General features: G+C 36.0%; 1 long non-coding RNA gene and 1 pseudogene across 2 annotated transcripts in view; both read left to right on the top strand.

The window, feature by feature from the left end:
* The window catches only part of LOC148597736 (cadherin EGF LAG seven-pass G-type receptor 2-like), a 29,878-nt pseudogene extending 19,103 nt beyond the window's left edge, over window positions 1-10,775 (top strand). Inside the window, exons 8-12 of the transcript XR_015918293.1 lie at window positions 520-877; window positions 2,159-2,540; window positions 5,908-5,948; window positions 6,699-6,786; window positions 8,159-10,775. The product of XR_015918293.1 is annotated as a cadherin EGF LAG seven-pass G-type receptor 2-like (transcript). The remainder of the gene's footprint in view (window positions 1-519; window positions 878-2,158; window positions 2,541-5,907; window positions 5,949-6,698; window positions 6,787-8,158) is intronic.
* A 1,886-nt stretch (window positions 10,776-12,661) lies between these two features.
* On the top strand, window positions 12,662-17,108 carry LOC148597735 (uncharacterized). Its single transcript, XR_015918294.1, has 2 exons — window positions 12,662-12,889; window positions 16,855-17,108. It is a non-coding gene; the product is annotated as an uncharacterized LOC148597735 (long non-coding RNA).
* Window positions 17,109-17,658: the final 550 nt, after the last annotated feature.

Below are 17,658 nucleotides of genomic sequence, written 5' to 3'. Positions count from 1 at the left end.
ACGTTCCGCGCACGTTAAAGAACCTTGCTGTGGTACTCGATATGAGTAGGAACCTTTGTGCTCCACCACAGGAGGCTAAATTGCCCGACCCAACCCAACCCCCCCCTTTTTCTAGTGGCAACCAAAATTTGTCCCTATTGTCCTTGTGTCCCATCCCTTGTTTCGTTTCATCATCATTCATGTTCATTTTATCATCCATTTCATGTTCATCGCCTGAATATAGCTGAAATATTGCTGCTCGGGCGTTAAATCCCAACAATCAATCAATCAATCAATCAATCAATCATAAGGCCATGCACGTGATGATTAGGTCTTCTGTGCCCGGTTTCATAGCAATATTTTAGCAATATTTCCTGAAGTCCTTCGGCTCCCCCCACTCGACTTTCGACCAATCTGACCACTTAAAATTAAAGTTGTGAGAAAAACTCAGAATTTGAAGAAATTCTCAACTTACCATAAAAAAATGAAACCCATACCTTAAATATCAATGCTTATATAACTTGACAAATTCTATTTCAGGCTGGTACAAGTCTTGGAACACCAAACTATGGCGTCACTGACCCCGACACTGGGGACACTAAAACATACGGAGTCAGTTGTCCCTCACTGAACATAAATTCTGGCACGGGAGAAGTCAGTCTCTCCGTGAATTTCGATAGAGATGACGCATCTTCAGCGTCTACCTTTACATGTGACGTAACTGTTACCGACGGAATATTGACGTCAACTGCAATGCTACAAGTATTTATCTATGAAATTAATGACAACACTCCAGCGTTTACCCAGAACTTTTATTCTTACAATTTGTCGCCTTACACTGACGTCGGGACTATCGTAGGAACGGTTTCTGCGACGGACGGGGATCTGGGATATCATGGTAAGAACAAAAATGAGAAAAATGAATTGTTCAGTGTACAAATGTATACTCGAGTTCACCTCAGCCTGTTTTCAGTTTTTTAAAAGTAACAAGTTTATTCGAGTAAAAAAACTGAGAACTGGCTGAGGTGAATTCGAGTATAGTCATGTATCGTCTGCGATGATTGATGCATGAGAGTTTTTAAGTGTACAATGATATAAATATTCGTTGTCAGTTCATCTGCTTCTCGAAAGGAAAAAAAATATCAAATAAGATTACTCAGTCCTGAAACTGGTTACGCCAGAACATGCACATCAATACACACATAAGTAAACACTATGCTAAAATTGTCCGGCCCCAATATACATGTAGATGTATGTTTGTGTCGAATGTGGCGGTTCGTCACAAAAATTTTTCACCGCGTCGTTTGGGTACAGGATAGAGGATTAAATTATAAGGAATAACTTCTATATCTTTTCGGTCGATTTGAAATAACCTCAGTGCCGGGCCCCGTGGTGCACACTAAATAACCTTCCTTCTCCGTAGCATATTTTGTAATGCGACTGTGACGTCATCAGGTCACCTGCGTGGCAGGTTATTTTCATGTATACACCACGGGTACTGAGGTTATTCCAAGTAGACCAAAAAGATATAAAAGTCATTCCTTATAAGTTAATTTTAGTATCAAAATTTAAGGACTAAACCAGCAAAAAATGCAATCGGAACTACTCGGCCATTTCCGCTACACTAAAAAAATAATCTCGGATGCAGAAAGAAGAATTTCTTCCTAAAAAATTTGCCGGCATTGTAGTCTTACGCGAATCAAAGTAGTTCTTTCCACCAGGTGACGCTAAAAAGTTTGGTTGGATAGTACTAGAAATAAAGAACAACAACTTTCCAAAATGTTTGGCGCGAAGCGAGGAGCTAAGAAAAAAGTAACGGTAAAAAATTCAACCTGTTTAACTATAACTATAGAATCGGATCGGTCAAATTCCGGACAGATCCATCCGCCTTATTCCTCCTTTTTGTGTAACTAGGAAGGCTGCTCAAGGTGTTCCGATTACAAAAAAATGTTGATGACGTCATAGTCGCATTACAAAATTTGGCCAATGAGATGATGCACACTTGAAAATAACCTGCTACGCAGGTTTTTTAGTGTGCACCACGAGAATGAGGTAATTTCCACATAAACCGAAAAAAATATAGAAGTCATTCCGTAAATGGAAAGGGCGGATTGAATATTACAGACTTACGTGTACGTGTGCAATTACAAATGTATGTACGTTTAGATTATATTACCAGGAACTGTTTCCTATTCCATTACATCTGGGACCTACATGGATTATTTTGGAATTGACACATCCGGGAACATCTACGTCAAAAGATCGATAAATGGGACGATATCTGGTCTAACAACAACTATGACACTGAGAGCGTATGACGAGGCTAATCAAGCCGACACAGCGAATGTCAATCTGTTGATTTCGATGACGACGACAGTTTCGACAACGACAACAACCGATCGATCAATGTCGTTCTTCGATGCCCCAGCAAACGTAGCCTGGTTCTCGACACTTATGGTGATAATGGCTGGACTAGCAGTGTTCTTGGCGATCGAGATGTACAGATCGAAATTCTTCTTTACAATGTGTTCATCTTGCAATGACTGTAAATGTCCAAAAAGGTACAAACACATGTGTATGCATTTATAACATATCATAATTATTTCTTTAAACCGCAAAGTACACTGAAAGATACATGTGACACCCAAGCCGAACATATCATTTTTTTTTCATATCAGTGAAAAATCAGTAATTTCAATTGGGAAAAACCTTTTTCACTTGGTAATAATTAACCTGCAGTAAAAAGTTTTCTAGTCAATACCATGATGTGATAATGCCCGGTTACCAATTTAGAATTTAATCCCCCTTATTGAAACGCATTCGTGATCAAGCAGTTATCAATGTAAATATGGCGAGCCGCATGTCTGCTCCTGACTTAGAAACACGATTTGCATCGCTTTCTGAAACAAAACAAAAAAAAAGGAAAAATAAAATCAAGGATATGATTCCTCAATGAAATATGATTGATTGATTAATTGTTGGGGTTTCACATCCGAGCAGCAATATTCCAGCTTTATTCAGACGATGAACATGAAATGGACGATAAAATGAACATGAAATATAAAATGGGATGGGACACATTGATGATAAGGTCGAGAATTTTTGATTGCCACAAGATGAAAGGGGGGATGGGTAGGGTCGGGCAATTTAACCTCCTGTGGCGGAGCGCAAAGGTTTCTACTCCTATCGAATATCACAGCAAGGTTCTTTAACGTGCGCGGAACGTGGCATCTTTCCCAACACGGTGCTCCACTATGGTTTGCGGTCAGGTTTTCCGTATTATAGCCTGACAACCCCAGCATGTAACACGCCAGGGATAACCCATTCTACCACCTGGGGCATACATCCAAGTTGCTCTGTGGGCAGAGCGCCTATAGCCCCCGGCTAGGTTTCTGAGCACCATTTAGTCGCCTTTTACGACAATCTTAGCGCTGCTGCAGGCATATTCTTCTGACCTCCGGACCTGCACGGAACCTCAATGAAATAAACGTAACAGTTGTTGATAAACTGGACAATATCGTGATATTTAGACAGCCCGTAGGACAGTGGTATTGACTGCGACAGCGATAATGACCTCGCCTGCAGCTCGGTCATTATCGCTGTGTAAGTCAATAGCACTGTCCTGTGGGCAGGCTAAATACCACGATATTGGCCAGTTTGTCAACAACTACTATATAATTTATACATATGACAAAACACATTTATGTATTAGTCGTTTACAAATTTAGATCTGCTTTTAATTAGTAAGAGGTGAATCATGGTAAAAAAAACACCAAATAAGCAATGCTATATTTTTACGTGAGATTTGATATCTGCATTTAGACCTGTATTTTTGAGAAAAACCTTGCATACATTTACATCTCTCTTTAGCATTAACCAAAACAAGCGAAATCAAGAACGATAACTCTTGCGAAGTGCCAACTATATATTTTGAGACTAGTTATGTGGTCTGTAACTTTCTGAAACAGAAGTCAATTTATCCTTATTTTTTAGATTCATGAATCGCCTCCAATTTAATTTTTATAAAAAGACTGTTACTTAAGTTCTGCTTTTGATTTTTATTACTTCCGTGATGTTACTTCCCTGATTGTGTTTCTGTGATTGTCCATTTCCTATATAGACTGGCTATATAGTATTTGCTGTAGAGAATGTACATGTATAGAAATTTACATTTAGAGTTTCTCAAAGAGACATTTAGGCCTTCACGTGTGTATTTCTTCAAGCGATAAAAAAATTAATACTGTACAATTCTGTACATGTTCATGAATAAGCTCGTGTGATTTGTTCTTTGTTGTCTCAAAAGTTTTATACTGTTAAGCTCACCTGGTGGAAGGCCAGGTGAGCTATTGCCATCACTTGACGTCCGTCGTCGTGTTCCGTTAACAATCTTTTTAAAAAAAATTCTCCTCTTAAACTACTAAGCGGAATTATATGAAACTTTGCACAGATGTTCCTTCGGGTTTCTTGCAAAAAATATATTTAGATATTTGATCCGTCAAAAAACTTACCCACCCCCACCCCTCCCCCATTACTAAAAATAAAACATAGGGGTAAGACAGTAGGTATTCGCATATATCTCTTAAACCGTTAGGTTTAGCCAAATACTGAAAAGGGAAAAAATAGGGTTCAACATGATGATATCTGTCTGTGGTCATATTTCATTTTAATCTGTTATGATGGAGTTATTGCCCCTTTTCGACGTTTTTTTTTCTTTTTTGTTGTTGCTATTTTTAATGTTATTTCTTTAAAAAATCTACTCGTCTAACACTACTAGACCAATTGGAACTTAACTTGGTATGGATGATGAATGTTCCCTTACGTATATTTTTTCTTTTTTGTTGTTGCTATATTTAATGTTATTTCGTTCAAACATCTTCTCCTCTGACACTACTTGACCAATTGAAACCAAACTTGGTATGAATGTTTCTTGGGGTATACTGCATAGAACTGATGTGGGGATTTTTGATTCGTCGAAAAATTGGCAGCCATTACTAAAAACAGAACATAGGGGTCAGACAGTAGTTTTTCACTTATATCTCCTAAATCGCTAGGTTTAGCTGAATTTTGACATGGTAAAAGTGTTCAGCATGATCAGATCTATCTCTTTTGGTTTTAATCCGTTAAGCCATGTTAGAGTTATTGCCTTTTTTCAACGATTTTTGCTATTTTTAATGTTATTTCTTTCAAAAATCTTCTCCTCTGACACTGCTTGACCAATTGAAACCAAACTTGGTATGAATATTTTTTGGTGTATACTGCATAGAACTGATGTGGGGATTTTTGATTCGTCGAAAAACATGGCAGCCGTTACTAAAAATAGAACATAGGGGTCAGACAGTAGTTTTTCACTTATATCACCAAAACCGTTAGGTTTATCCAAATTCTTTCAATAGCTGAAATGATCCATATTATTAGGACTACAAAAGTCTTCAGACTCCTTGTAAGAATTATTGCCCTTGAAAGGGGAAAATGACTTTTTTAATAGTTTTCAGTCAATATCTTGAAAACTATGACAGATTAAAAGAAACTTTCAATTTTTGAAAAGATCTTGTGATAAGTCCTATCAAATACTACTTGAATCAAAATTGTTGGACAACTTCTTGTTTAATTTATTGCCTTTGAACGGCAAAATTCGACGAGGTGAGCGATTCAGGCTCCTGGGAGCCTCTTGTTTTCTTCTTTTTACAGTTTTCAGCCAATATCTTGGAAACTATAATAGAAAGAACGAAACTTTCGATTGTTGAAATGATTCTTATGATAAGTCCTACCAAAGTCTTCTTGAGTCAAAATTATTAGGAAACTTATTGTTAAATTCATTGCATTGCAAATTTAACCAGGTGAGCAATTCAGGCTCCTAGGAGCCTCTTATTGTCATTTTAGTGATATTTTGTTGATATAATATTCATTTATTATTTATTTTAATTTCAGACAGTATGACGATGAACAGGATTTTGACGACTACGAAGACGGTAAGATTAAGACATGCTTACACTGTTGACGACTACGAAGACGGTAAGATTAAGACATGCTTACACTGTTGACGACTATGAAGACAGTAAGATTTAGACATGCTTACACTGTTGACGACTACGAAGACGGTAAGATTAAGACATGCTTACACTTTTGGGGCCCCTTATGTCACCCCGTTTTTTTGTAGGAGTTCATATTGATAGTGCTAACTAAATAGATTTTTTGTGTGACGTCTTGTTTTCCTTATCTTCAGTTTTTATGTGTAATCTTTTTTATTCGGTCGCTACATTGTGTACATCGTGTGTAGGTCGTCTCTTTTCCATGTGTTCACGTTTATGTCATGTTTTTTTGTTCTTGTTTTTATTTTGACTAATTTGCTGAGGCTTCGATATTTTTTATGCCCATATTTAATTGTTCTACATCGGATGAAAGCATCATTTTTCTTGTCACACTTTTCTTACTATTGTCATTTTATTGAACTTTAAACACCAAAACCATGGAGACAGAATCAAGCAAATTCTGAAATATGCGATACACCCCATTGAAAATATGTAGGCTTTCCGACTATGTATCACATTTTGCATGATTCTTAAATGGAGTAGTACTTAATAATAATACCTGAAAAAATAAAACAAAAACTTAAAATAATTGATACATGAACAAATGTACGTGAAATATTAATTGACAAGTATTTAGGACCCTAACTCTACAGTATAACGCTGCATGTAGATGTACATGTATTTTTTTAGAATCACTTCCTAAGACACCCCTGCCTTCTCCCGTGAAAAGTGCGAATGCTGACCTTGGATGGGAGGCATGGAACACCAGCCAAAAAGGGTAAGTCCACGTAACTTTGTATGCGTTGATCCTGTACACACCTGGTCCTTGGTTCGACCTTCGACCACGCCACACCTGACATTTAAACTGGTTATCATTGCTTTTACGATGTAGCGCACGGCAAATATGAAATTGAGGAGCCGCTGATGCATGTCTTTGTGACAGAATGATGTACTGGAGTGAGGTCATAAGCCTTCCTTATGCCAGAGCTTGCCGAAACGCGCTATCGCGCTAGAACTCTAACAAATAGGCTTCTAGGACAAGGTTATGTTGCTACAAGATTGAAGTCATCACTACAGAAGTTTTATGGTCCTCATCATGAACTCGTGGATCGTTATGGTGTATCCATCTGCACTATGAATACTGATTTATTCAACGGGTCATAGTTTTCCTTTCCTCGTTTGTCTAACCCGGACTTGACTTTTTATGAGCAACTTGGCGGGTGTTTACTTGACGCTTACCCTACCGGTGCACCTGGTCCATGCTCCGAGTTTTTAGTGGAGTCTGAGTTGCTCATTTGCTTTTGTTATTTTTGTATGTATGATTTTAGTTACTTTATGTTCTTTGTTGTGTATGTCTGTTTTCCATGTCTGGTCTTTGTCCCTGGATCACATTCTTTTGATTACCGCTATAACTTTTGTTCCCTTGATTACTCTTCCTGTAGACTGTTGATTCGATTTCATGTCGCCATCATGCACACACATGTACATGTACATGTTTTGTATAAGTATACTGCAGCATAATTCGGATCAGCGTGTAGAAAAACTACACACATCATGACAGACAGAAACTATATTTGTAGGACGTAAATCAAAAGTCAATGATTCAATCAATCAAACCGTACTAACAGAAAACGTGTAAAACCGTGGATTTTTAAAAAAGGCAATTGTTTCTAACCATGAACTCGTTAAATTCACACCTATACAAAAAGGTACTAATAAATGGCACACAGTGGAGGATCTAGGGGAAGGATACAGGGGGTTGGTACAGTGGAGGATCTAGGGGAGGGATACAGGGGGTTGGTACAGTGGAGGATCTAGGGGAAGGATACAGGGGGTTGGTACAGTGGAGGATCTAGGGGAAGGATACAGGGGGTTAGTACAGTGGAGGATCTAGGGGAGGGATACAGGGGGAGGTAACCCTTGTTTATCATTTGTCATATATATGTCATTTTTATTTGTAATGCCTCAGCACCCCCCCCTTTATTCTTTGGAACCCGGCTGTCACTCCTCCTTTTCAAAGTGTCTGGATCCGCTCCTGCCTATACATGTGCAGTCATGTATAATACATGTTTCTTGTTGCATGTAATTTGATTTTGCTTAATCTTAGTCAATATCATTGTTATTAAAGTTGAATAATTCCTTTGTTTCAGGATGTTCTAGCAACAGTCGATCGTCGATTCCGAATTAATTCAACCTATTCTGTGTATTATTTTATTTTACTACATGTTATATCATTTGAATGCTGGCAAACGTCTTATACCTTGGTGACATAAATGTACAGAAGCCCAGATAGCAACTGTCGCATTATTTTGATTTAGTTATTTTGAAATACAAAGGTAGGGTTTGTAAGTCTTGTTTTAGTTTCATTTCTAACCGGAACGTATTGAAATCCGAAGACTTATCCTCTTTTTAGTGTTTATTTCTGTGATGTCGAAACGATGCATTATAATGTAAAATCTGCTATTTATTTCCTTTATTAACGATGTTATCATGTAGAAACAGATATTGACCATTTTGTATAAATCAAATTCGGTATTTTTACACAGAAAGATGTTTGCTTTAAATATTGAACTTAATACCCCGTAATTGGCATGATATGATGGAGTTAGGTGACGCGATCTACACACCCTATATGGATAGCTCTGCACTATGATACATGTACGATGAGCTGGGCAGGACACCAGGCTTCCTATAGGGATATTATAATTACGGCGAGATAACGATATTAATTCTGTACCTCTTTTCTTGGCCTCCGTACAATAAGGATTGGGTATATTTTTGACCTACAGGTTTGGCATTAAATATTTTTGAAAGTTAAAAACATATGAAATCAATACGAAGAAATGTTCAGGACACGAAATTGCAAAAAGTGAAAATTGCAACGAGGAATCTTTAAGAGTTAAAGGAGAAGACCATGTTATTGTGCAAGTCATAAATATCGAAACTAATCTGTTAAATATTCACGAAAATTAAATTGAAACAAAATAATTTCCTTTTCTTAATTAATTAATCGAGATTTATTATTAGGAAATATGAATTTTCCGCGCCTATGAGTGCCATCATGATCGGTTGAACTGTGACGTTACGAAGTCGGTTTGTAAAGTGGAAGTAAATAGGTAATTGATTACGATGTCCGAAGAAATCACAAATTTGGGACTTTTTCCTATATATTCAACACAAATTAAATACAGAAGAAGAGATTAAGGCACAACATGTAAGCAAATGTCAGACATCATTGACGAACAACGGGATTTGCAGCCAGATGGCTAGTTTTTGTAAAGATAATCTTATGGCTACTTCCATGACTAACGAAGAATGTTCGTGTTGCTGGTAAAAACAAAACTTTTAGAACATTTCTCTTTTATCATTCGTGCAATCGTCAGCTTGATAAGTCATCGTGTTTTGGTGATTAAATAAACAGGATCATAGAAATATTTACGGAATATTCTTTGTTTACATATCATTTGCAGTTAAACGGTACTTGTATCAGTACCAAACCGACTTAGTGACGTCACGAGCCAATCGAAAGCTATCGGTAAAAATCAATAAAATCTGGCTATGATCTTCTTTCAGATAGGAGAGTTCTGCAAGATGGCATTCAACTTATATTTCAAGGATTTCGAACTTTGCGTAGCCTTGAGCATTTTATAAAAGCGCATTTTGCATTAAAGGTTATTTATTTTTGTTTACGTAGGTATGATTTATCATAAGAGCCTAACTTAATGCAAAGGTGGTCTTTCCCTTTAATGGGTTTTAATGAAAAAATTGCGAATCTGATAGGGCACGGTTAATGGGGGAATATGGTACATGTACATGTATTGTCACAATGATAAGTTGCTATTATGAGCTGTAGATATACATATATACTGTAGTTCGACGATGAATGCCATTTTAAGTAAAGATTCATAATGTGTTGCCTATTATATAATACATTAACATACCGAATATAGAATTAGAAACGCATATTGTTCAAAGAAATATTCTTAAATTCACATGGCTGCTCTCAGTTTTCTTGTCCTACCCATGCACCTGGTTTTTTCTATTTTGTGATGGACTGTAGGTTGATAAATTACGTGTAGTTTTTTTGGGCCCCTTTATCCTAGTATGTTCGTCTTTTTATCCCTGTTTGATCTGTGTCTCTTGTTGTTGACTTGATTTTGCACAAATAAATACTTCGATGATTGCTGTTCTTGGTTTTATTTGTGAAAATACATTCATTGTCCATATACAATATAACAAGACTATACGTTTAGTATCAATTGGATGACAGAAATATTAAATAATATAATGTATGAATGACTCTTCCGGTGCAACTCGCTCATCAAAAGGCGCATGGTTCAAGGTACATGTAGTTATTGCATTATATGTTACTTTAGTTTTAAATTAATTTATCATGGAACTCTCTACAGAATTGATAAAAAAATAAATAACAAAAGTTAGATCAGTTGTTGATCTTACATCACATTGCTGTAGCCATATCAAGGGCATGCAACAAAAAAAGTTCTCAGGTTTGTGTATAGTCAGAGTGAATTTTGTGGTAAAATTTAGGCCATATTAAGTAATGATGAACCTTAAATTAGCATTCTACGACATGCGCGCTTTTGCGAATATGTAACATACTTCTGTCTTAGAATCAATCTCGAATTTCACCATCTTTTACTACTCAAGCACCTCTGGGTCATTTTACTACTTGACAATGGACTCTAGGTATGATTCTATATGTATCAGGTTTTTTTAAAAAAAAATTTTTATGTATTGATGTTCTATTGTTCCCTGGTTTTTGAATTTCAGATTTGGTTTTACTGTAAGAGTCCCCTTACATACTCCATGTGTCTAACACGAATATCAAATCGAAGTCCAAACGATCTAGCACGAACAACAAATCAACTCAAAATAATTCAACTAACACATTGGATCGAAGTGAAAACGATCCAACACGAACATTGAATCGAAGTCAAAAAGATCCAACAAGAACAGCAAATCAGGTCAAAATAATCAAACTAACACATTGGATCGAAGTCAAAACGATCCAACACGAACATTGAATCGAAGTCATAACGATCCAACTCGAGCATTGAATCGACGTCAAAATAATCCAAAACAAACATTGATTCGAATTGAAAACAATCCAACACGAACATTGAATCGAAGTCAAGATAATCAAACACGAACAGCAAGTCCAGTCAAAATAATCCAACTAACACATTGAATCGAAGTTAAGACGATCCAACACAAACATTGAATCGAGGTGAAAATGATCCAACACGAAAATTGAATCGAAGTCAAAACGATTCAACACGAACAGCAAATCAAAGTGGAAACCATCATTATAGAATCAAATATTGGCAATTTATACAATTTCTGAAAAGAAAAACAATTTAAGAGTTAAAAACACAAAACAAACAAACTACTACTATACTCGACGTCACAAACAGCACATTTTCAAATTGAAGCCCTATTTTTTAAACTGTCGGGACTTACCGCTAGAGTTGTCTCTCTTTTATTTATTCTGAAGATAGTTCGTATATATATGCATGACGTATTAGCACCAACGAGTCGCTTATTGGCTTAAATCGTGCGTAACAAATCCTTACGGGAAAATCCCGTACTAATATCCGCCATATTGGTTTCTACGGGACGATTTGTTTGCAAACGAAGTTCGTTAGTTCCCGTCGAACTCCGGTGACATTCGTCTGCTTGATAAACTTCTCGTATTGTACTTTGTTCGCATATAATAAATCCGAAATATCCGAACTTACGCCGATATGCATTCTGGGTTCTTCGGTTTTTTGAACAAACCATTTAAACTAAACAACTTCTCCTAGGAACCCAATCACTGTAAACATGGCCGACTTTTGACAATGTAAATATCGGGACCGAGAATTAAAATCTCACCGGAATTTAACGATTCAATGTTTAGGGAGAAGCCGTTTGGCTAAACGAATGAGCAAGTCGTAGAAAGTATTTTTATTCAAATTTTAAAAGTAGCTTATCTATGTGACGCCGAATATAAGGGTTTTTAACGTCCGTGATTATTCTTACCAGTCTCGCACGGACGACCCAGTTATTAGGGCTTAATAATAAAGTTTTTTTTTTTAATTTTAGTTTATGACTACATGTACTGTCACAGAAATAGATGAAGAAAAAAAAACAAAACAAATAAATAGTAAAATAAAAGTAATTAAAGAGAAAATAGTTATCTGGATTTTATCAAATTATTTAACTATTCACTATTTATTTGTTTGTTCTATTTTTCTACAGTTAAAACAAAACAAATAAAAACAACTACTGTAGTATCCAACCGCGATATATGCATACATCATGCTTACAAACTCCTGCAGTATCCATCCGCGATATATGCATAAATCATGCTTACAAACTACTGTAGTATCCATCCGCGATACATGCATAAATCATGCTTACAAATTTATCCTACTTGGGTCACAAATTGTTATACCCCACTTCCGCAACTTAGGAGGTATTTATAGAATGAACAAGCTGTCCATTCGTCCGTAACTTCGTCTGTCTGTCCGCCCTCATTTCCGATCGCAAACTCCTAAACAGTTCTATGAATTGGTATTGATGATTGTTTTTACAATTCTTTATCACATAGCGCCTTCCCGCTCCTATCGTTTTATTTTTTCAATTAGAATGAGTTTTGGTGTTTCCTTGACGGTTTGTCAGAGGAGCAGGAGTATCACATAGAGAGACTTGCTCATAGTTTTTCTAGTAAAATTGTTTGATAATCTACGCAGTTCCTGTTCACAAGGGCATACTATATAACCGTCTAACCTTAGAACAAACGAGGTGGTCCATTTAATGATAAGGTGCGCCTTATCAGCACAGAAATCACTGACAGAAATACACAGTCATACCTCAAGGTAAGTTTATAGTTTTACTGTGCCATAATCAATTTCTACATAAGCGTTTCAGTTTTGACATGTATATTTGTATCACCAAATCCATTTTTTTTCTAAAGCATTATGATTACAGTTTTTGAAAGTGAAATGAAAGGAGACAAAACTGATAGAATGCTACTCTTAATAATTTGTGGCCAATGTTTCTTCTAAACTATGCAGAGATCGGGGTGATCCAGAGATTTTGGAAAAAAAACGGGCCCCGGCTATCATTGTTAATTCATCCTCAAATATCGATTATATTAGCAAAATATTTCCAAGAAAAGGGAGAGAAGGTCAACCCCGTTAATGTCCATTGCTACAATTCAGTTATATATAACAAGTCGATTTGTTTCTCTCCTTCCTCGACCCTGCCAAATACTTCATTTGCCATCAAATTATACATGTACATATATGGGGCAAACTGGGTGCATTTACACTGTAGTGATTGCTTACAAGATAAAGGTATCAATATCATAGTTTTCAGGTACAACTAATAACAAATAACTACGTTCATATAGTATGATTATAAATACAGTCAAACCTTTCCCGAGTGACCCTCAGTGGGAGGAGTTAAATCATAATTACATAAAATAGACGGTACTTTTTAGTTATATACATTATAGTACTTGTATGGGGAAAACTCTCCATTCTATGGCATATAGGGGATGGGAATAGTGCATGGGGCATTTGGATTTTGATTGGGAGGATGGGGAAATCATTTTAAAAATTATTTATTGATAAAAAAAATGCATTCAATATAATTAAATTAACATTTTTAATGTTGAAGAATTCATAAATATCAAATTAAACTTGATAAAGAAAAATGCAATGGGGATTCTGTGGGGGATGGGATTTTTTCTATGGGGAATGGGAAATTCACAATGGGGAATATAGTGTAAAAGAGGTTGTTTATATCATTCAAAAGCTGTTACACAGTACTTTGACTTTTGTACAGGCACAACTATTTTTCCTCTCAAAGAGTAATCAAGGGCACCAAGATTCTAGAAATCAAAATAAGGTAATCCAGGGACAAAGATCAGGAATGAAACGAAGAACATATACTAAAATAAAACATACAAAGTAACAGAAGTAAATGAGGAACTCGGACTCCACTAAAAACTGGGAGCATTGAACAGTTGCACCGGTAGGATATTAAGTGTCCTCTGCTTTTCTAGAAACACTCACCGAGTTGCTTATAAAAAGTCCGAGGTAGAAGATATAGGAAATGAAAACTATCATCTTGGTGCAGATGGATACATCGATATACAAGGATATCTAAATCAGGTTATTGCTGAATACAGGTGGTCGCTAATACTGGTTTGACTGTATACCTCATAACCTCTAGAAGTATCTGTCAAGCTGTCTGTAAAGTTTGCCTTTTTAAGATATTGAGAGATCAAATTGAGTTGAAATGTTTTATGGAAAAATGGGGGGAAAAACTTTCCCACGCTTCCTCCCTATATAAGCAGTAAAATATCTACGACACAGATGCTTCAGCTTTTCAGTTCTTTTTTTAGATGTATTTCATGTATTTGAGGCAAAAAAAAGACCAAACTGAGAAATATGATGTGCTACCCATTGCTTGATTCTTACACAGAATGGTATTTATAGCATTCATGCAATCTATACATGTGCATGTACAAGGTCGCTAAAATACAGGTTCATCTCAGAACCATGCAAAAACAAAAACGGTTCAGTCGGTCGAAAACTATTTTGAACAGGACATATTTTTAGACCTGTCGTTTATGCCTTACTGATGTCAGATTTAGAAAAATACCTTGACCAGCGAACGTCATGATGATTATCTGCAGTGCAGAGAGGGATAGTGATAATTAGTTGGCCAAGGGTTACGCAGTAATCAAGGAAGCGGTTATTATGTCCGATTAAGGAGGTTGGTAGCAAATATCAGGTATAAAACGAAAGGAGGCGACCAATCAAAATAAAAATTAGCGTCCCAAGACGGCAATTGGACTATATTGCAGATGGAGAGTGGATGAGCATTAGTACTGGCATTGATTTAAAAGTATACATACATGTACAGAGAGGCATGCACGTACCAAGTCTGAAATAAACTGTCGAACGAATCTCATTGATTTTTTTCAATATTTTTTTCTACTTTCGCAACTACATTTCTTACGTTTATTTTTTATCAAATCAGAAATCGGAGAAATTCTTTTACAATATTTGTGTACACTGGATAAAGTTTCAAGGCAAAATAACGCTAAATTGTGTTTAGGAACGACACGTGAAAATATAAATTAAATGTTTGAATTTTCCCGTAGTTTACGTTGTGTTCGAAAACAAATCTGCGTTTCATTTAAGGAGGTAAACCTAGGGTAAGGGACACAATTCTTAAAAATCATTGGAACGTTTGTATTCAGCATTTTACATCAATCTTAAGTAAGCATCTTATTAACTTGGATTCATTTTATTCTGCTTCAAACGAAAGCTTGAGAGGCTTTGGTGAAATTGAATACAATAAACACATATCACTGATTTCATGAGTTATGCCCCTTACCCTTACCCTTAGTCTACCTCCTTAAACCGAAACAACATTTGATAGAAGTGGCCTATGGTCTGATGTCTTCTGGCCGAAATGACCGGCATTCGTTAGGCATTATTGGTTGTCATGGTCCGAAATGTCTTTGGGTCGAATTGTCTGGCACTGGTAAACATTATGGTTCTTATAATTTGCGAAAGTCTTCAAAAAAATTTTTTTTATACAATTTAATTTTGCTTCATTTTGTTTTGATTTGTATCGTATAATTAAGATTTGATTCAATTTATCGAATTGTTTTGTTTTGATTCTTTCTTTTATCAATTACTTTCGTTTCGTTTGGTTTTCGTTTCGTAATTTTTATGACCCGAGAAGTATTGGTAATATTGATTACGTACTATTCGTAAACATCTTGGCGCCATACTGCAGACTATTACGGCCAAACCTATCTTGGAAAAGCTATGATTCGATTTGTATTTAATTATCTAAACTATCAAATATTTTCTGAGACTGGTTTGGTTCTCAATCGCACATATACAAGTATACGCAAATGAAGCTGCCATTTTGCTGTTTTCAGCTCCTGAAAATGAAGTTTCCTCGCGGAAGTGTGTCTTGAGAATGCTCATCGAGCAGTCTACAGTTAGCACAAATTATCCCCCTATAGCTAGTAAAGACCCTAAGGTGGTACCGTTAACATTAGATACAAGCTCAATTTGAGTCAGTTTTGAGCTTGAATGAATGCATATGAGAATTTTCCATTTAAATAAATGGAATTACAGTGATCGAAACAGCAGACGTACAATTAACAAAATGTAACAGACGTACCATTAACACGAAACAGCAGACGTTTAATTAACAAAATGTAACACACGTACCATTAACACGAAACAGGAGACGTACAATTAACAAAATGTAACACACGTACCATTAACACGAAACAGGAGACGTACAATTAACAAAATGTAGCAGAAATCAATGAGGACGAAATAAATGATCTTTTAAAGATTCAAAATCAACGAAACGAAGAGTAACACGAGGTGTAAATTGTTTTAGAAATTTCTAGGTGAAGATTCGAAACCCAGGATTTGGAATTTGACAGGTTTTCAAAGGAAACTTATTATAATATGAAAAACTCAGATTTTTCTTGTCTTCTTTGTGTAAAACTAGTGTAATGCCTTTAAAGAAATAATCGCTAACAAATATTTGAATGCAAACCAATATCAATAAAACAAAAGACAAATCATTAAAAAAAAAGCTTAACAAAGCTTATTGTTTTTTTTTCTTTTTAAAGAAAATGGAACATTCAGTATCTTATAGCTACATGTAAGAGGATGATAGAGAGTTTGTTACCACTTGTCACCTTTGCTTCACATCGGGATCACAATGAATTTCTCCTCTGTAAGATATTGATATTTCTATAATTTTCGTTTTTTGTTGTTTTTCATTATAGATGACATCCAGAATAGCACTTGTCTCTCTCATTTGTTGCCTGGTAACAACAGTTTACGCCTGTAGCGGATGGAACCAAGACAAACCATGTTTCTGTGCATGTGAAGATGCCAAATTGACATGTATCCAAAATACAGTTCCACAAATGAATGAAGCAATGGATGCTGTATTCATAAAAGTAAAAGCTGACTTTTGTGATATGGAGATGCTAACGTGCATGAAGAACTGCATTGATTAAATTTTTCGAAGTCTTGACTTTTCTGCCATAACCTATGGTTTACTGACTTAGTTTCAACCAATGAGCATATAATATTATCAAACTTCATATACAATTCTACGTGTTTCATTGGTTTACAAAGATAAATTATTATGTATACCTCGATCTCTTCCTCAACAAATTCAGGATATACCTCCCTTTCGTCAAGAATGCAAAACGCACCATCGTCGAACCGGAATTTAATTTTGTATATTCTTTTCAGTATTATCAGTAGTTGTCGCAAATAGGGGCGCAAAGAAGACAGCAATTGTGCAAAAAGAGAGGTTATTTTGTTTCTACATTGTACTTAAAAAGAGGGGTGATATTGTTCCGCTAGTTTCTGCTTTAAGCGGTGCATCATATAGTTCAGAGGATTTATCTACATGTAACATGAACTTACATGTAGGTACATTCAGTATAAAATAAACATGCGGACTGAAGTTGCAGGTGGTTTTCCAGATCCCTACACTCAGAAAAGAATATTTCCCTCGACCTCGTCTGAAACAATAATCTTTCTTCATGCGATAGTCTAGTCAATCTGATAGTCAC

The sequence above is a fragment of the Perna viridis genome, chromosome 14 (assembly GCF_037379345.1).
Source record: "Perna viridis isolate PV_CMFRI_1.1 ecotype Kerala chromosome 14, ASM3737934v1, whole genome shotgun sequence".
Lineage (NCBI taxonomy): Eukaryota > Metazoa > Mollusca > Bivalvia > Mytilida > Mytilidae > Perna > Perna viridis.
The sequence above is the reverse complement of the archived record's forward strand: the minus strand, read 5'-3'. Positions and strand labels throughout refer to the sequence as shown.